The sequence below is a fragment of the Dendrobates tinctorius genome, unplaced genomic scaffold, assembly GCF_039654945.1.
Source record: "Dendrobates tinctorius isolate UK_male_01 unplaced genomic scaffold, ASM3965494v1 ptg000019l, whole genome shotgun sequence".
Lineage (NCBI taxonomy): Eukaryota > Metazoa > Chordata > Amphibia > Anura > Dendrobatidae > Dendrobates > Dendrobates tinctorius.
Window position 1 is genome coordinate 17,447,675 of NW_027361687.1, and position 26,889 is coordinate 17,474,563.

The following is a 26,889-nucleotide window of genomic DNA, read 5'->3' on the forward strand; positions in this document are numbered from 1 at the left end:
ATTATGACATCATCTATTGATTATGACATCATCAAATGATTATGACATCAACAAAATGATTATGACATCATCCAATGATTATGATATCATCCAATGATTATGACATCATCAAATCATTATGACATCAACAAAATGATTATGACATCATCTAATGATTATGACATCAACAAAATGATTATGACATCATCTAATGATTATGACATCATCAAATGATTATGACATCAACAAAATGATTATAACATCATCAAATGATTATGACATCAACAAAATGATTATGACATCAGCAAAATGATTATGACATCATCTAATGATTATGACATTATCAAATGATTATGACATCATCCAATGATTATGACATCAAATGATTATGACATCATCCAATGATTATGACATCAAATGATTATGACATCATCAAATGATTATGACATCACAAAATGATTATGACATCATCTCATGATTATGACATCATCAAATGATTATGACATCAACAAAATGATTATGACATCATCTAATGATTATGACATCATCAAATGATTATGACATCAACAAATGATTATGACATCAACAAAATGATTATGACATCATCCAATGATTATGACATCAACAAAATGATTATGACATCATCCAATGATTATGACATCATCCAATGATTATGACATCAACAAAATGATTATGACATCATCCAATGATTATGACATCATCCAATGATTATGACATCATCAAATCTTTATGACATCAACAAAATGATTATGACATCATCTAATGATTATGACATCATCAAATGATTATGACATCAACAAAATGATTAAGACATCATCCAATGATTATGACATCATCAAATGATTATGACATCAACAAATGATTATGACATCAACAAAATGATTATGACATCATCCAATGATTATGACATCAAATGATTATGACATCATCAAATGATTATGACATCAACAAAATGATTATGACTTCATCCAATGATTATGACATCAAATGATTATGACATCAGCAAATCATTATGACATCAACAAAATGATTATGACATCATCTAATGATTATGACATCATCAAATGATTATGACATCAACAAAATGATTATGACATCATCCAATGATTATGACATCAACAAAATGATTATGACATCATCCAATGATTATGACATCAAATGTTTATGACATCATCAAATGATTATGACATCAACAAAATGATTATGACATCATCCAATGATTATGACATCAAATGATTATGACATCATCAAATCATTATGACATCAACAAAATGATTATGACATCATCTAATGATTATGACATCATCAAATGATTATGACATCAACAAAATGATTATGACATAATCCAATGATTATGACATCATCCAATGATTATTACATCATCAAATCATTATGACATCAACAAAATGATTATGACATCATCTAATGATTATGACATCATCAAATGATTATGACATCAACAAAATGATTATGACATCATCCAATGATTATGACATCAAATGATTATGACATCACCAAAATGATTATGACATCATCAAATGATTATGACATCAACAAAATGATTATGACATCAACAAAATGATTATGACATCATCTAATGATTACGACATTATCAAATGATTATGACATCATCAAATGATTATGACATCAACAAAATGATTATGACATCATCTAATGATTATGACATCATCCAATGATTTTGACATCAACAAAATGATTATGACATCATCCAATGATTATGACATCAAATGATTATGACATCATCAAATGATTATGACATCAACAAAATGATTATGACATCATCCAATGATTATGACATCAAATGATTATGACATCAACAAAATGATTATGACATCATCCAATGATTTTGACATCATCAAATCATTATGACATCAACAAAATGATTATGACATCAACAAAATGATTATGACATCATCAAATGATTATGACATCAAATGATTATGACATCAACAAAATGATGATGACATCATCCAATGATTATGACATCATCCAATGATTATGACATCATCAAATCATTATGACATCAACAAAATGATTATGACATCATCTAATGATTATGACATCATCAAATGATTATGACATCAACAAAATGATTATGACATCATCCAATGATTATGACATCAAATGATTATGACATCATCAAATGATTATGACATCAACAAAATGATTATGACATCATCAAATGATTATGACATCAAAAAAATGATTATGACATCAACAAAATGATTATGACATCATCTAATGATTATGACATTATCAAATGATTATGACATCAACAAAATGATTATGACATCATCCGATGATTATGACATCAAATGATTATGACATCATCAAATGATTATGACATCAACAAAATGATTATGACATCATCTAATGATTATGACATCATCAAATGATTATGACATCAACAAAATGATTATGACATCATCTAATGATTATGACATCATCAAATGATTATGACATCAACAAAATGATTATGACATCATCCAATGATTATGACATCAACAAAATGATTATGACATCATCCAATGATTATGACATCAAATGTTTATGACATCATCAAATGATTATGACATCAACAAAATGATTATGACATCATCCAATTATTATGACATCAAATGATTATGACATCATCAAATCATTATGACATCAACAAAATGATTATGACATCATCCAATGATTATGATATCATCAAATGATTATGACATCAACAAAATGATTATGACATCATCCAATGATTATGATATCATCAAATGATTATGACATCATCAAATCATTATGACATCAACAAAATGATTATGACATCATCTAATGATTATGACATCATCAAATGATTATGACATCATCTATTGATTATGACATCATCAAATGATTATGACATCAACAAAATGATTATGACATCATCCAATCATTATGACATCAACAAAATGATTATGACATCATCTAATGATTATGACATCAACAAAATGATTATGACATCATCTAATGATTATGACATCATCAAATGATTATGACATCAACAAAATGATTATAACATCATCCAATGATTATGACATCAAATGATTATGACATCACCAAAATGATTATGACATCATCAAATGATTATGACATCAACAAAATGATTATGACATCAGCAAAATGATTATGACATCATCTAATGATTAAGACATTATCAAATGATTATGACATCATCCAATGATTATGACATCAAATGATTATGACATCATCCAATGATTATGACATCAAATGATTATGACATCATCAAATGATTATGACATCACAAAATGATTATGACATCATCTAATGATTATGACATCATCAAATGATTATGACATCAAGAAAATCATTATGACATCATCTAATGATTATGACATCATCAAATGATTATGACATCAACAAAATGATTATGACATCATCCAATGATTATGACATCAAATGATTATGACATCATCAAATGATTATGACATCAACAAAATGATTATGACATCATCAAATGATTATGACATCATCAAATGATTATGACATCAACAAAATGATTATGACATCATCTAATGATTATGACATCATCAAATGATTATGACATCAACAAAATGATTATGACATCATCCAATGATTATGACATCAACAAAATGATTATGACATCATCCAATGATTATGACATCAAATGTTTATGACATCATCAAATGATTATGACATCAACAAAATGATTATGACATCATCCAATTATTATGACATCAAATCATTATGACATCATCAAATCATTATGACATCAACAAAATGATTATGACATCATCCTATGATTATGATATCATCAAATGATTATGACATCATCCAATGATTATGACATCAAATGATTATGACATCATCCAATGATTATGACATCAAATGATTATGACATCATCAAATGATTATGACATCACAAAATTATTATGACATCATCCAATGATTATGACATCAAATGATTATGACATCAACAAAATGATTATGACATAATCCAATGATTATGACATCATCCAATGATTATTACATCATCAAATCATTATGACATCAACAAAATGATTATGACATCATCTAATGATTATGACATCATCAAATGATTATGACATCAACAAAATGATTATGACATCATCCAATGATTATGACATCAAATGATTATGACATCACCAAAATGATTATGACATCATCAAATGATTATGACATCAACAAAATGATTATGACATCAACAAAATGATTATGACATCATCTAATGATTACGACATTATCAAATGATTATGACATCATCAAATGATTATGACATCAACAAAATGATTATGACATCATCTAATGATTATGACATCATCCAATGATTTTGACATCAACAAAATGATTATGACATCATCCAATGATTATGACATCAAATGATTATGACATCATCAAATGATTATGACATCAACAAAATGATTATGACATCATCCAATGATTATGACATCAAATGATTATGACATCAACAAAATGATTATGACATCATCCAATGATTTTGACATCATCAAATCATTATGACATCAACAAAATGATTATGACATCAACAAAATGATTATGACATCATCAAATGATTATGACATCAAATGATTATGACATCAACAAAATGATTATGACATCATCTAATGATTATGACATCATCAAATGATTATGACATCAACAAAATGATTATGACATCGTCTAATGATTATGACATCATCAAATGATTATGACATCAACAAAATGATTATGACATCATCCAATGATTATAACATCAAATGATTATGACATCATCAAATGATTATGACATCAACAAAATGATTATGACATCATCCAATGATTATGACATCAAATGATTATGACATCATCAAATGATTATGACATCAACAAAATGATTATGACATCATCCAATGATTATGACATCAAATGATTATGACATCAACAAAATTATTATGACATCAACAAAATGATTATGACATCATCAAATGATTATGACATCAAATGATTATGACATCATCAAATGATTATGACATCAACAAAATGATGATGACATCATCCAATGATTATGACATCATCCAATGATTATGACATCATCAAATGATTATGACATCAACAAAATGATTATGACATCACCAAAATGATTATGACATCATCAAATGATTATGACATCAACAAAATGATTATGACATCAACAAAATGATTATGACATCATCCAATGATTATGACATCAAATGATTATGACATCTTCAAATTATTATGACATCAACAAAATGATTATGACATCATCAAATGATTATGACATCAAAAAAATGATTATGACATCAACAAAATGATTATGACATCATCTAATGATTATGACATCATCAAATGATTATGACATCAACAAAATGATTATGACATCATCCAATGATTATGACATCATCCAATGATTATTACATCATCAAATCATTATGACATCAACAAAATGATTATGACATCATCTAATGATTATGACATCATCAAATGATTATGACATCAACAAAATGATTATGACATCATCCAATGATTATGACATCAAATGATTATGACATCACCAAAATGATTATGACATCATCAAATGATTATGACATCAACAAAATTATTATGACATCAACAATATGATTATGACATCATCTAATGATTATGACATTATCAAATGATTATGACATCATCAAATGATTATGACATCAACAAAATGATTATGACATCATCTAATGATTATGACATCATCAAATGATTATGACATCAACAAAATGATTATGACATCATCCAATGATTATGACATCAACAAAATGATTATGACATCATCCAATGATTTTGACATCAACAAAATGATTATGATATCATCCAATGATTATGACATCAAATGATTATGACATCATCAAATGATTATGACATCAACAAAATGATTATGACATCATCCAATGATTATGACATCAAATGATTATGACATCAACAAAATGATTATGACATCATCCAATGATTTTGACATCATCAAATCATTATGACATCAACAAAATGATTATGACATCAACAAAATGATTATGACATCATCAAATGATTATGACATCAAATGATTATGACATCAACAAAATGATTATGACATCATCCAATGATTATGACATCAACAAAATGATTATGACATCATCCAATGATTATGACATCAAATGTTTATGACATCATCAAATGATTATGACATCAACAAAATGATTATGACATCATCCAATGATTATGACATCAAATGATTATGACATCATCAAATCATTATGACATCAACAAAATGATTATGACATCATCTAATGATTATGACATCATCAAATGATTATGACATCAACAAAATGATTATGACATCATCCAATGATTATGACATCATCCAATGATTATTACATCATCAAATCATTATGACATCAACAAAATGATTATGACATCATCTAATGATTATGACATCATCAAATGATTATGACATCAACAAAATGATTATGACATCATCCAATGATTATGACATCAAATGATTATGACATCATCAAATGATTATGACATCACCAAAATGATTATGACATCATCAAATGATTATGACATCAACAAAATTATTATGACATCAACAAAATGATTATGACATCATCTAATGATTATGACATTATCAAATGATTATGACATCATCAAATGATTATGACATCAACAAAATGATTATGACATCATCTAATGATTATGACATCATCAAATGATTATGACATCAACAAAATGATTATGACATCATCCAATGATTATGACATCAACAAAATGATTATGACATCATCCAATGATTTTGACATCAACAAAATGATTATGACATCATCCAATGATTATGACATCAAATGATTATGACATCATCAAATGATTATGACATCAACAAAATGATTATGACATCATCCAATGATTATGACATCAAATGATTATGACATCAACAAAATGATTATGACATCATCCAATGATTTTGACATCATCAAATCATTATGACATCAACAAAATGATTATGACATCAACAAAATGATTATGACATCATCAAATGATTATGACATCAAATGATTATGACATCAACAAAATGATTATGACATCAACAAAATGATTATGACATCATCAAATGATTATGACATCAAATGATTATGACATCAACAAAATGATGATGACATCATCCAATGATTATGACATCATCCAATGATTATGACATCATCAAATCATTATGACATCAACAAAATGATTATGACATCATCTAATGATTATGACATCATCAAATGATTATGACATCAACAAAATGATTATGACATCATCCAATGATTATGACATCAAATGATTATGACATCATCAAATGATTATGACATCAACAAAATGATTATGACATCATCAAATGATTATGACATCAAAAAAATGATTATGACATCAACAAAATGATTATGACATCATCTAATGATTATGACATTATCAAATGATTATGACATCAACAAAATGATTATGACATCATCCGATGATTATGACATCAAATGATTATGACATCATCAAATGATTATGACATCAACAAAATGATTATGACATCATCTAATGATTATGACATCATCAAATGATTATGACATCAACAAAATGATTATGACATCAAATGATTATGACATCATCAAATGATTATGACATCACCAAAATGATTATGACATCATCAAATGATTATGACATCAACAAAATGATTATGACATCAACAAAATGATTATGACATCAAATGATTATGACATCATCAAATTATTATGACATCAACAAAATGATTATGACATCATCAAATGATTATGACTTCAAAAAAATGATTATGACATCAACAAAATGAATATGACATCATCTAATGATTATGACATTATCAAATGATTATGACATCAACAAAATGATTATGACATCATCCGATGATTATGACATCAAATGATTATGACATCATCAAATGATTATGACATCAACAAAATGATTATGACATCATCTAATGATTATGACATCATCAAATGATTATGACATCAACAAAATGATTATGACACCATCTAATGATTATGACATCATCAAATGATTATGACATCAACAAAATGATTATGACATCATCCAATGATTATGACATCAACAAAATGATTATGACATCATCCAATGATTATGACATCAAATGTTTATGACATCATCAAATGATTATGACATCAACAAAATGATTATGACATCATCCAATGATTATGACATCAAATGATTATGACATCATCAAATCATTATGACATCAACAAAATGATTATGACATCATCTAATCATTATGACATCAACAAAATGATTATGACATCATCAAATGATTATGACATCAACAAAATGATTATGACATCAACAAAATGATTATGACATCATCCAATGATTATGACATCAAATGATTATGACATCATCAAATGATTATGACATCAACAAAATGATTATGACATCATCCAATGATTATGACATCAAATGATTATGACATCATCAAATCATTATGACATCAACAAAATGATTATGACATCATCTAATGATTATGACATCATCAAATGATTATGACATCAACAAAATGATTATGACATCATCCAATGATTATGACATCAACAAAATGATTATGACATCATCCAATGATTATGACATCAAATGTTTATGACATCATCAAATGATTATGACATCAACAAAATGATTATGACATCATCCAATGATTATGACATCAAATGATTATGACATCATCAAATCATTATGACATCAACAAAATGATTATGACATCATCTAATGATTATGACATCATCAAATGATTATGACATCAACAAAATGATTATGACATCATCCAATGATTATGACATCATCCAATGATTATTACATCATCAAATCATTATGACATCAACAAAATGATTATGACATAATCCAATGATTATGACATCATCCAATGATTATTACATCATCAAATCATTATGACATCAACAAAATGATTATGACATCATCTAATGATTATGACATCATCAAATGATTATGACATCAACAAAATGATTATGACATCATCCAATGATTATGACATCAAATGATTATGACATCACCAAAATGATTATGACATCATCAAATGATTATGACATCAACAAAATGATTATGACATCAACAAAATGATTATGACATCATCTAATGATTACGACATTATCAAATGATTATGACATCATCAAATGATTATGACATCAACAAAATGATTATGACATCATCTAATGATTATGACATCATCCAATGATTTTGACATCAACAAAATGATTATGACATCATCCAATGATTATGACATCAAATGATTATGACATCATCAAATGATTATGACATCAACAAAATGATTATGACATCATCCAATGATTATGACATCAAATGATTATGACATCAACAAAATGATTATGACATCATCCAATGATTTTGACATCATCAAATCATTATGACATCAACAAAATGATTATGACATCAACAAAATGATTATGACATCAACAAATGATTATGACATCAAATGATTATGACATCAACAAAATGATGATGACATCATCCAATGATTATGACATCATCCAATGATTATGACATCATCAAATCATTATGACATCAACAAAATGATTATGACATCATCTAATGATTATGACATCATCAAATGATTATGACATCAACAAAATGATTATGACATCATCCAATGATTATGACATCAAATGATTATGACATCATCAAATGATTATGACATCAACAAAATGATTATGACATCATCAAATGATTATGACATCAAAAAAATGATTATGACATCAACAAAATGATTATGACATCATCTAATGATTATGACATTATCAAATGATTATGACATCAACAAAATGATTATGACATCATCCGATGATTATGACATCAAATGATTATGACATCATCAAATGATTATGACATCAACAAAATGATTATGACATCATCTAATGATTATGACATCATCAAATGATTATGACATCAACAAAATGATTATGACATCATCCAATGATTATGACATCAACAAAATGATTATGACATCATCCAATGATTATGACATCAAATGTTTATGACATCATCAAATGATTATGACATCAACAAAATGATTATGACATCATCCAATTATTATGACATCAAATGATTATGACATCATCAAATCATTATGACATCAACAAAATGATTATGACATCATCCAATGATTATGATATCATCAAATGATTATGACATCATCAAATCATTATGACATCAACAAAATGATTATGACATCATCTAATGATTATGACATCATCAAATGATTATGACATCATCTATTGATTATGACATCATCAAATGATTATGACATCAACAAAATGATTATGACATCATCCAATGATTATGACATCAAATGATTATGACATCATCAAATGATTATGACATCAACAAAATGATTATGACATCATCTAATGATTATGACATCATCAAATGATTATGACATCAACAAAATGATTATGACATCATCCAATGATTATGACATCAACAAAATGATTATGACATCATCCAATGATTATGACATCAAATGTTTATGACATCATCAAATGATTATGACATCAACAAAATGATTATGACATCATCCAATGATTATGACATCAAATGATTATGACATCATCAAATCATTATGACATCAACAAAATGATTATGACATCATCTAATGATTATGACATCATCAAATGATTATGACATCAACAAAATGATTATGACATCAACAAAATGATTATGACATCATCCAATGATTATGACATCATCCAATGATTATTACATCAACAAAATGATTATGACATCATCTAATGATTATGACATCATCAAATGATTATGACATCAACAAAATGATTATGACATCATCCAATGATTATGACATCAAATGATTATGACATCATCAAATGATTATGACATCACCAAAATGATTATGACATCATCAAATGATTATGACATCAACAAAATTATTATGACATCAACAATATGATTATGACATCATCTAATGATTATGACATTATCAAATGATTATGACATCATCAAATGATTATGACATCAACAAAATGATTATGACATCATCTAATGATTATGACATCATCAAATGATTATGACATCAACAAAATGATTATGACATCATCCAATGATTATGACATCAACAAAATGATTATGACATCATCCAATGATTTTGACATCAACAAAATGATTATGACATCATCCAATGATTATGACATCAAATGATTATGACATCATCAAATGATTATGACATCAACAAAATGATTATGACATCATCCAATGATTATGACATCAAATGATTATGACATCAACAAAATGATTATGACATCATCCAATGATTATGACATCAAATGATTATGACATCATAAAATGATTATGACATCAACAAAATGATTATGACATCATCAAATGATTATGACATCAAAAAAATAATTATGACATCAACAAAATGATTATGACATCATCTAATGATTATGACATTATCAAATGATTATGACATCAACAAAATGATTATGACATCATCCGATGATTATGACATCAAATGATTATGACATCATCAAATGATTATGACATCAACAAAATGATTATGACATCATCTAATGATTATGACATCATCAAATGATTATGACATCAACAAAATGATTATGACATCATCTAATGATTATGACATCATCAAATGATTATGACATCAACAAAATGATTATGACATCATCCAATGATTATGACATCAACAAAATGATTATGACATCAAATGTTTATGACATCATCAAATGATTATGACATCAACAAAATGATTATGACATCATCCAATGATTATGACATCAAATGATTATGACATCATCAAATCATTATGACATCAACAAAATGATTATGACATCATCTAATGATTATGACATCATCAAATGATTATGACATCATCTATTGATTATGACATCATCAAATGATTATGACATCAACAAAATGATTATGACATCATCCAATGATTATGATATCATCCAATGATTATGACATCATCAAATCATTATGACATCAACAAAATGATTATGACATCATCTAATGATTATGACATCAACAAAATGATTATGACATCATCTAATGATTATGACATCATCAAATGATTATGACATCAACAAAATGATTATAACATCATCAAATGATTATGACATCAACAAAATGATTATGACATCAGCAAAATGATTATGACATCATCTAATGATTATGACATTATCAAATGATTATGACATCATCCAATGATTATGACATCAAATGATTATGACATCATCCAATGATTATGACATCAAATGATTATGACATCATCAAATGATTATGACATCACAAAATGATTATGACATCATCTCATGATTATGACATCATCAAATGATTATGACATCAACAAAATGATTATGACATCATCTAATGATTATGACATCATCAAATGATTATGACATCAACAAATGATTATGACATCAACAAAATGATTATGACATCATCCAATGATTATGACATCAACAAAATGATTATGACATCATCCAATGATTATGACATCATCCAATGATTATGACATCAACAAAATGATTATGACATCATCCAATGATTATGACATCATCCAATGATTATGACATCATCAAATCTTTATGACATCAACAAAATGATTATGACATCATCTAATGATTATGACATCATCAAATGATTATGACATCAACAAAATGATTATGACATCATCAAATGATTATGACATCAACAAATGATTATGACATCAACAAAATGATTATGACATCATCCAATGATTATGACATCAAATGATTATGACATCATCAAATGATTATGACATCAACAAAATGATTATGACTTCATCCAATGATTATGACATCAAATGATTATGACATCAGCAAATCATTATGACATCAACAAAATGATTATGACATCATCTAATGATTATGACATCATCAAATGATTATGACATCAACAAAATGATTATGACATCATCCAATGATTATGACATCAACAAAATGATTATGACATCATCCAATGATTATGACATCAAATGTTTATGACATCATCAAATGATTATGACATCAACAAAATGATTATGACATCATCCAATGATTATGACATCAAATGATTATGACATCATCAAATCATTATGACATCAACAAAATGATTATGACATCATCTAATGATTATGACATCATCAAATGATTATGACATCAACAAAATGATTATGACATAATCCAATGATTATGACATCATCCAATGATTATTACATCATCAAATCATTATGACATCAACAAAATGATTATGACATCATCTAATGATTATGACATCATCAAATGATTATGACATCAACAAAATGATTATGACATCATCCAATGATTATGACATCAAATGATTATGACATCACCAAAATGATTATGACATCATCAAATGATTATGACATCAACAAAATGATTATGACATCAACAAAATGATTATGACATCATCTAATGATTACGACATTATCAAATGATTATGACATCATCAAATGATTATGACATCAACAAAATGATTATGACATCATCTAATGATTATGACATCATCCAATGATTTTGACATCAACAAAATGATTATGACATCATCCAATGATTATGACATCAAATGATTATGACATCATCAAATGATTATGACATCAACAAAATGATTATGACATCATCCAATGATTATGACATCAAATGATTATGACATCAACAAAATGATTATGACATCATCCAATGATTTTGACATCATCAAATCATTATGACATCAACAAAATGATTATGACATCAACAAAATGATTATGACATCATCAAATGATTATGACATCAAATGATTATGACATCAACAAAATGATGATGACATCATCCAATGATTATGACATCATCCAATGATTATGACATCATCAAATCATTATGACATCAACAAAATGATTATGACATCATCTAATGATTATGACATCATCAAATGATTATGACATCAACAAAATGATTATGACATCATCCAATGATTATGACATCAAATGATTATGACATCATCAAATGATTATGACATCAACAAAATGATTATGACATCATCAAATGATTATGACATCAAAAAAATGATTATGACATCAACAAAATGATTATGACATCATCTAATGATTATGACATTATCAAATGATTATGACATCAACAAAATGATTATGACATCATCCGATGATTATGACATCAAATGATTATGACATCATCAAATGATTATGACATCAACAAAATGATTATGACATCATCTAATGATTATGACATCATCAAATGATTATGACATCAACAAAATGATTATGACATCATCTAATGATTATGACATCATCAAATGATTATGACATCAACAAAATGATTATGACATCATCCAATGATTATGACATCAACAAAATGATTATGACATCATCCAATGATTATGACATCAAATGTTTATGACATCATCAAATGATTATGACATCAACAAAATGATTATGACATCATCCAATTATTATGACATCAAATGATTATGACATCATCAAATCATTATGACATCAACAAAATGATTATGACATCATCCAATGATTATGATATCATCAAATGATTATGACATCATCAAATCATTATGACATCAACAAAATGATTATGACATCATCTAATGATTATGACATCATCAAATGATTATGACATCATCTATTGATTATGACATCATCAAATGATTATGACATCAACAAAATGATTATGACATCATCCAATGATTATGATATCATCCAATGATTATGACATCATCAAATCATTATGACATCAACAAAATGATTATGACATCATCTAATGATTATGACATCAACAAAATGATTATGACATCATCTAATGATTATGACATCATCAAATGATTATGACATCAACAAAATGATTATAACATCATCCAATGATTATGACATCAAATGATTATGACATCACCAAAATGATTATGACATCATCAAATGATTATGACATCAACAAAATGATTATGACATCAGCAAAATGATTATGACATCATCTAATGATTAAGACATTATCAAATGATTATGACATCATCCAATGATTATGACATCAAATGATTATGACATCATCCAATGATTATGACATCAAATGATTATGACATCATCAAATGATTATGACATCACAAAATGATTATGACATCATCTAATGATTATGACATCATCAAATGATTATGACATCAAGAAAATCATTATGACATCATCTAATGATTATGACATCATCAAATGATTATGACATCAACAAAATGATTATGACATCATCCAATGATTATGACATCAAATGATTATGACATCATCAAATGATTATGACATCAACAAAATGATTATGACATCATCAAATGATTATGACATCAAAAAAATGATTATGACATCAACAAAATGATTATGACATCATCTAATGATTATGACATTATCAAATGATTATGACATCAACAAAATGATTATGACATCATCCGATGATTATGACATCAAATGATTATGACATCATCAAATGATTATGACATCAACAAAATGATTATGACATCATCTAATGATTATGACATCATCAAATGATTATGACATCAACAAAATGATTATGACATCATCTAATGATTATGACATCATCAAATGATTATGACATCAACAAAATGATTATGACATCATCCAATGATTATGACATCAACAAAATGATTATGACATCAAATGTTTATGACATCATCAAATGATTATGACATCAACAAAATGATTATGACATCATCCAATGATTATGACATCAAATGATTATGACATCATCAAATCATTATGACATCAACAAAATGATTATGACATCATCTAATGATTATGACATCATCAAATGATTATGACATCATCTATTGATTATGACATCATCAAATGATTATGACATCAACAAAATGATTATGACATCATCCAATGATTATGATATCATCCAATGATTATGACATCATCAAATCATTATGACATCAACAAAATGATTATGACATCATCTAATGATTATGACATCAACAAAATGATTATGACATCATCTAATGATTATGACATCATCAAATGATTATGACATCAACAAAATGATTATAACATCATCAAATGATTATGACATCAACAAAATGATTATGACATCAGCAAAATGATTATGACATCATCTAATGATTATGACATTATCAAATGATTATGACATCATCCAATGATTATGACATCAAATGATTATGACATCATCCAATGATTATGACATCAAATGATTATGACATCATCAAATGATTATGACATCACAAAATGATTATGACATCATCTCATGATTATGACATCATCAAATGATTATGACATCAACAAAATGTTTATGACATCATCTAATGATTACGACATCATCAAATGATTATGACATCAACAAATGATTATGACATCATCCAATGATTATGACATCATCCAATGATTATGACATCAACAAAATGATTATGACATCATCCAATGATTATGACATCATCCAATGATTATGACATCATCAAATCATTATGACATCAACAAAATGATTATGACATCATTTAATGATTATGACATCATCAAATGATTATGACATCAACAAAATGATTATGACATCATCCAATGATTATGACATCATCAAATGATTATGACATCAACAAATGATTATGACATCAACAAAATGATTATGACATCATCCAATGATTATGACATCAAATGATTATGACATCATCAAATGATTATGACATCATCCAATGATTATGACATCAAATGATTATTACATCATCAAATCATTATGACATCAACAAAATGATTATGACATCATCTAATGATTATGACATCATCAAATGATTATGACATCAACAAAATGATTATGACATCATCCAATGATTATGACATCAACAAAATGATTATGACATCATCCAATGATTATGACATCAAATGTTTATGACATCATCAAATGATTATGACATCAACAAAATGATTATGACATCATCCAATGATTATGACATCAAATGATTATGACATCATCAAATGATTATGACATCAACAAAATGATTATGACATAATCCAATGATTATGACATCATCCAATGATTATTACATCATCAAATCATTATGACATCAACAAAATGATTATGACATCATCTAATGATTATGACATCATCAAATGATTATGACATCAACAAAATGATTATGACATCATCCAATGATTATGACATCAAATGATTATGACATCACCAAAATGATTATGACATCATCAAATGATTATGACATCAACAAAATGATTATGACATCAACAAAATGATTAAGACATCATCTAATGATTACGACATTATCAAATGATTATGACATCATCAAATGATTATGACATCAACAAAATGATTATGACATCATCTAATGATTATGACATCATCCAATGATTTTGACATCAACAAAATGATTATGACATCATCCAATGATTATGACATCAAATGATTATGACATCATCAAATGATTATGACATCAACAAAATGATTATGACATCATCCAATGATTATGACATCAAATGATTATGACATCAACAAAATGATTATGACATCATCCAATGATTTTGACATCATAAAATCATTATGACATCAACAAAATGATTATGACATCAACAAAATGATTATGACATCATCAAATGATTATGACATCAAATGATTATGACATCAACAAAATGATGGTGACATCATCCAATGATTATGACATCATCCAATGATTATGACATCATCAAATCATTATGACATCAACAAAATGATTATGACATCATCTAATGATTATGACATCATCAAATGATTATGACATCAACAAAATGATTATGACATCATCCAATGATTATGACATCAAATGATTATGACATCATCAAATGATTATGACATCAACAAAATGATTATGACATCATCAAATGATTATGACATCAAAAAAATGATTATGACATCAACAAAATGATTATGACATCATCTAATGATTATGACATTATCAAATGATTATGACATCAACAAAATGATTATGACATCATCCGATGATTATGACATCAAATGATTATGACATCATCAAATGATTATGACATCAACAAAATGATTATGACATCATCTAATGATTATGACATCATCAAATGATTATGACATCAACAAAATGATTATGACATCATCTAATGATTATGAAATCATCAAATGATTATGACATCAACAAAATGATTATGACATCATCCAATTATTATGACATCAAATGATTATGACATCATCAAATCATTATAACATCAACAAAATGATTATGACATCATCCAATGATTATGACATCATCAAATGATTATGACATCAACAAATGATTATGACATCAACAAAATGATTATGACATCATCCAATGATTATGACATCATCAAATGATTATGACATCATCTATTGATTATGACATCATCAAATGATTATGACATCAACAAAATGATTATGACATCATCCAATGATTATGATATCATCCAATGATTATGACATCATCAAATCATTATGACATCAACAAAATGATTATGACATCATCAAATGATTATGACATCAACAAAATGATTATAACATCATCCAATGATTATGACATCAAATGATTATGACATCACCAAAATGATTATGACATCATCAAATGATTATGACATCAACAAAATGATTATGACATCAGCAAAATGATTATGACATCATCTAATGATTATGACATTATCAAATGATTATGACATCATCCAATGATTATGACATCAAATGATTATGACATCATCCAATGATTATGACATCAAATGATTATGACATCATCAAATGATTATGACATCACAAAATGATTATGACATCATCTAATGATTATGACATCATCAAATGATTATGACATCAACAAAATGATTATGACATCATCCAATGATTATGACATCAAATGATTATGACATCATCAAATGATTATGACATCAACAAAATGATTATGACATCATCCAATGATTATGACATCAAATGATTATGACATCAACAAAATGATTATGACATCATCCAATGATTTTGACATCATCAAATGATTATGACATCAACAAAATGATTATGACATCATCAAATGATTATGACATCATCAAATGATTATGACATCACCAAAATGATTATGACATCATCAAATGATTATGACATCAACAAAATGATTATGACATCAACAAAATGATTATGACATCATCTAATGATTATGACATTATCAAATGATTATGACATCAACAAAATGATTATGACATCATCCAATGATTATGACATCAAATGATTATGACATCATCAAATGATTATGACATCACAAAATGATTATGACATCATCTAATGATTATGACATCATCAAATGATTATGACATCAACAAAATGATTATGACATCATCTAATGATTATGACATCATCAAATGATTATGACATCAACAAAATGATTATGACATCATCCAATGATTATGACATCAAATGATTATGACATCATCAAATGATTATGACATCAACAAAATGATTATGACATCATCCAATGATTATGACATCAACAAAATGATTATGACATCATCCAATGATTATGACATCATCCAATGATTATGACATCATCAAATCATTATGACATCAACAAAATGATTATGACATCATCTAATGATTATGACATCATCAAATGATTATGACATCAACAAAATGATTATGACATCATCCAATGATTATGACATCAAATGATTATGACATCAACAAAATGATTATGACATCATCCAATGATTATGACATCGAATGATTATGACATCATCCAATGATTATGACATCATCCAATGATTATGACATCATCAAATCATTATGACATCAACAAAATGATTATGACATCATCTAATGATTATGACATCATCAAATGATTATGACATCAACAAAATGATTATGACATCATCCAATGATTATGACATCAAATGATTATGACATCATCAAATGATTATGACATCAACAAAATGATTATGACATCATCCAATGATTATGACATCAAATGATTATGACATCATCCAATGATTATGACATCAAATGATTATGACATCATCAAATGATTATGACATCACAAAATGATTATGACATCATCTCATGATTATGACATCATCAAATGATTATGACATCAACAAAATGATTATGACATCATCTAATGATTACGACATCATCAAATGATTATGACATCAACAAATGATTATGACATCATCCAATGATTATGACATCATCCAATGATTATGACATCAACAAAATGATTATGACATCATCCAATGATTATGACATCATCAAATCATTATGACATCAACAAAATGATTATGACATCATCTAATGATTATGACATCATCAAATGATTATGACATCAACAAAATGATTATGACATCATCCAATGATTATGACATCATCAAATGATTATGACATCAACAAATGATTATGACATCAACAAAATGATTATGACATCATCCAATGATTATGACATCAAATGATTATGACATCATCAAATGATTATGACATCAACAAAATGATTATGACATCATCCAATGATTATGACATCAAATGATTATTACATCATCAAATCATTATGACATCAACAAAATGATTATGACATCATCTAATGATTATGACATCATCAAATGATTATGACATCAACAAAATGATTATGACATCATCCAATGATTATGACATCAACAAAATGATTATGATATCATCCAATGATTATGACATCAAATGTTTATGACATCATCAAATGATTATGACATCAACAAAATGATTATGACATCATCCAATGATTATGACATCAAATGATTATGACATCATCAAATCATTATGACATCAACAAAATGATTATGACATCATCTAATGATTATGACATCATCAAATGATTATGACATCAACAAAATGATTATGACATAATCCAATGATTATGACATCATCCAATGATTATTACATCATCAAATCATTATGACATCAACAAAATGATTATGACATCATCTAATGATTATGACATCATCAAATGATTATGACATCAACAAAATGATTATGACATCATCCAATGATTATGACATCAAATGATTATGACATCACCAAAATGATTATGACATCATCAAATGATTATGACATCAACAAAATGATTATGACATCAACAAAATGATTATGACATCATCTAATGATTACGACATTATCAAATGATTATGACATCATCAAATGATTATGACATCAACAAAATGATTATGACATCATCTAATGATTATGACATCATCCAATGATTTTGACATCAACAAAATGATTATGACATCATCCAATGATTATGACATCAAATGATTATGACATCATCAAATGATTATGACATCAACAAAATGATTATGACATCATCCAATGATTATGACATCAAATGATTATGACATCAACAAAATGATTATGACATCATCCAATGATTTTGACATCATAAAATCATTATGACATCAACAAAATGATTATGACATCAACAAAATGATTATGTCATCATCAAATGATTATGACATCAAATGATTATGACATCAACAAAATGATGGTGACATCATCCAATGATTATGACATCATCCAATGATTATGACATCATCAAATCATTATGACATCAACAAAATGATTATGACATCATCTAATGATTATGACATCATCAAATGATTATGACATCAACAAAATGATTATGACATCATCCAATGATTATGACATCAAATGATTATGACATCATCAAATGATTATGACATCAACAAAATGATTATGACATCATCAAATGATTATGACATCAAAAAAATGATTATGACATCAACAAAATGATTATGACATCATCTAATGATTATGACATTATCAAATGATTATGACATCAACAAAATGATTATGACATCATCCGATGATTATGACATCAAATGATTATGACATCATCAAATGATTATGACATCAACAAAATGATTATGACATCATCTAATGATTATGACATCATCAAATGATTATGACATCAACAAAATGATTATGACATCATCTAATGATTATGAAATCATCAAATGATTATGACATCAACAAAATGATTATGACATCATCCAATGATTATGACATCAACAAAATGATTATGACATCATCCAATGATTATGACATCAAATGTTTATGACATCATCAAATGATTATGACATCAACAAAATGATTATGACATCATCCAATTATTATGACATCAAATGATTATGACATCATCAAATCATTATAACATCAACAAAATGATTATGACATCATCCAATGATTATGATATCATCAAATGATTATGACATCATCAAATCATTATGACATCAACAAAATGATTATGACATCATCTAATGATTATGACATCATCAAATGATTATGACATCATCTACTGATTATGACATCATCAAATGATTATGACATCAACAAAATGATTATGACATCATCCAATGATTATGATATCATCCAATGATTATGACATCATCAAATCATTATGACATCAACAAAATGATTATGACATCATCTAATGATGATGACATCAACAAAATGATTATGACATCATCTAATGATTATGACATCATCAAATGATTATGACATCAACAAAATGATTATAACATCATCCAATGATTATGACATCAAATGATTATGACATCACCAAAATGATTATGACATCATCAAATGATTATGACATCAACAAAATGATTATGACATCAGCAAAATGATTATGACATCATCTAATGATTATGACATTATCAAATGATTATGACATCATCCAATGATTATGACATCAAATGATTATGACATCATCCAATGATTATGACATCAAATGATTATGACATCATCAAATGATTATGACATCACAAAATGATTATGACATCATCTAATGATTATGACATCATCAAATGATTATGACATCAAGAAAATCATTATGACATCATCTAATGATTATGACATCATCAAATGATTATGACATCAACAAAATCATTATGACATCATCCAATGATTATGACATCAAATGATTATGACATCATCAAATGATTATGACATCACCAAAATGATTATGACATCATCAAATGATTATGACATCAACAAAATGATTATGACATCAACAAAATGATTATGACATCATCTAATGATTATGACATTATCAAATGATTATGACATCAACAAAATGATTATGACATCATCCAATGATTATGACATCAAATGATTATGACATCATCAAATGATTATGACATCACAAAATGATTATGACATCATCAAATGATTATGACATCAACAAAATGATTATGACATCATCTAATGATTATGACATCATCAAATGATTATGACAACAACAAATGATTATGACATCAACAAAATGATTATGACATCATCCAATGATTATGACATCTACAAAATGATTATGACATCATCCAATGATTATGACATCATCCAATGATTATGACATCATCAAATCATTATGACATCAACAAAATGATTATGACATCATCTAATGATTATGACATCATCAAATGATTATGACATCAACAAAATGATTATGACATCATCCAATGATTATGACATCAAATGATTATGACATCATCAAATGATTATGACATCAACAAAATGATTATGACATCATCCAATGATTATGACATCAAATGATTATGACATCAACAAAATGATTATGACATCATCCAATGATTTTGACATCATCAAATGATTATGACATCAACAAAATGATTATGACATCATCAAATGATTATGACATCATCCAATGATTATGACATCATCAAATCATTATGACATCAACAAAATGATTATGACATCATCTAATGATTATGACATCATCAAATGATTATGACATCAACAAAATGATTATGACATCATCCAATGATTATGACATCAAATGATTATGACATCAACAAAATGATTATGACATCATCCAATGATTATGACATCAAATGATTATGACATCATCCAATGATTATGACATCATCCAATGATTATGACATCATCAAATCATTATGACATCAACAAAATGATTATGACATCATCTAATGATTATGACATCATCAAATGATTATGACATCAACAAAATGATTATGACATCATCCAATGATTATGACATCAAATGATTATGACATCATCAAATGATTATGACATCAACAAAATGATTATGACATCATCCAATGATTTTGACATCATCAAATCATTATGACATCAACAAAATGATTATGACATCAACAAAATGATTATGACATCATCAAATGATTATGACATCATCTAATGATTATGACATCACCAAAATGATTATGACATTATCAAATGATTATGACATCAACAAAATGATTATGACATCAACCAATGATTATGACATCAAATGATTATGACATCATCAAATGATTATGACATCACAAAATGATTATGACATCATCTAATGATTATGACATCATCAAATGATTATGACATCAACAAAATGATTATGACATCATCTAATGATTATGACATCATCAAATGATTATGACATCAACAAAATGATTATGACATCATCCAATGATTATGACATCAAATGATTATGACATCATCAAATGATTATGACATCAACAAAATGATTATGACATCATCCAATGATTATGACATCAACAAAATGATTATGACATCATCCAATGATTATGACATCAAATGATTATGACATCAACAAAATGATTATGACATCATCCAATGATTTTGACATCATCAAATCATTATGACATCAAGAAAGTGATTATGACATCAACAAAATGATTATGACATCATCAAATGATTATGACATCAAATGATTATGACATCATCAAATGATTATGACATCAACAAAATGAGGATGACATCATCCAATGATAATGACATCATCCAATGATTATGACATCATCAAATCATTATGACATCAACAAAATGATTATGACATCATCTAATGATTATGACATCATCAAATGATTATGACATCAACAAAATGATTATGACATCATCCAATGATTATGACATCAAATGATTATGACATCATCAAATGATTATGACATCACCAAAATGATTATGACATCATCAAATGATTATGACATCAACAAAATGATTATGACATCATCTAATGATTATGACATTATCAAATGATAATGACATCAACAAAATGATTATGACATCATCCAATGATTATGACATCAAATGATTATGACATCATCAAATGATTATGACATCACAAAATGATTATGACATCATCAAATGATTATGACATCAACAAAATGATTGTGACATCATCTAATGATTATGACATCATCAAATGATTATGACATCAACAAAATGATTATGACATCATCCAATGATTATGACATCAAATGATTATGACATCATCAAATGATTATGACATCAACAAAATGATTATGACATCATCCAATGATTATGACATCAACAAAATGATTATGACATCATCCAATGATTATGACGTCATCCAATGATTATGACATCATCAAATCATTATGACATCAACAAAATGATTATGACATCATCTAATGATTATGACATCATCAAATGATTATGACATCAACAAAATGATTATGACATCATCCAATGATTATGACATCAAATGATTATGACATCATCAAATGATTATGACATCAAATGATTATGACATCATCAAATGATTATGACATCAACAAAATGATGATGACATCATCCAATGATAATGACATCATCCAATGATTATGACATCATCAAATCATTATGACATCAACAAAATGATTATGACATCATCTAATGATTATGACATCATCAAATGATTATGACATCAACAAAATGATAATGACATCATCCAATGATTATGACATCATCAAATGATTATGACATCATCAAATGATTATGACATCAACAAAATGATTATGACATCATCTAATGATTATGACATTATCACATGATTATGACATCAACAAAATGATTATGACATCATCCGATGATTATGACATCAAATGATTATGACATCATCAAATGATTATGACATCAACAAAATGATTATGACATCATCCAATGATTATGACATCATCAAATCATTATGACATCAACAAAATGATTATGACATCATCTAATGATTATGACATCGTCAAATTATTATGACATCAACAAAATGATTATGACATCATCCAATGATTATGACATCAAATGATTATGACATCATCAAATGATTATGACATCACCAAAATGATTATGACATCATCAAATGATTATGACATCATCCAATGATTATCACATCAAATGATTATGACATCATCAAATGATTATGACATCAACAAAATTATTATGACATCATCCAATGAATATGACATCAAATGATTATGACATCATCAAATCAATATGACATCAACAAAATGATTATGACATCAACAAAATGATTATGACATCATCTAATGATTATGACATCATCAAATGATTATGACATCAACAAAATGATTATGACATCATCCAATGATTATGACATCAAATGATAATGACATCATCCAATGATTATGACATCATCAAATCATTATGACATCAACAAAATGATTATGACATCAACAAAATGATTATGGCATCATCAAATGATTACGACATCAACAAAATGATTATGGCATCATCAAATGATTATGACATCAACAAAATGATTATGACATCATCAAATGATTATGACATCAACAAAATGATTATGACATCATCCAATGATTATGACATCAAATGATTATGACATCATCAAATGATTACGACATCAACAAAATGATTATGGCATCATCAAATGATTATGACA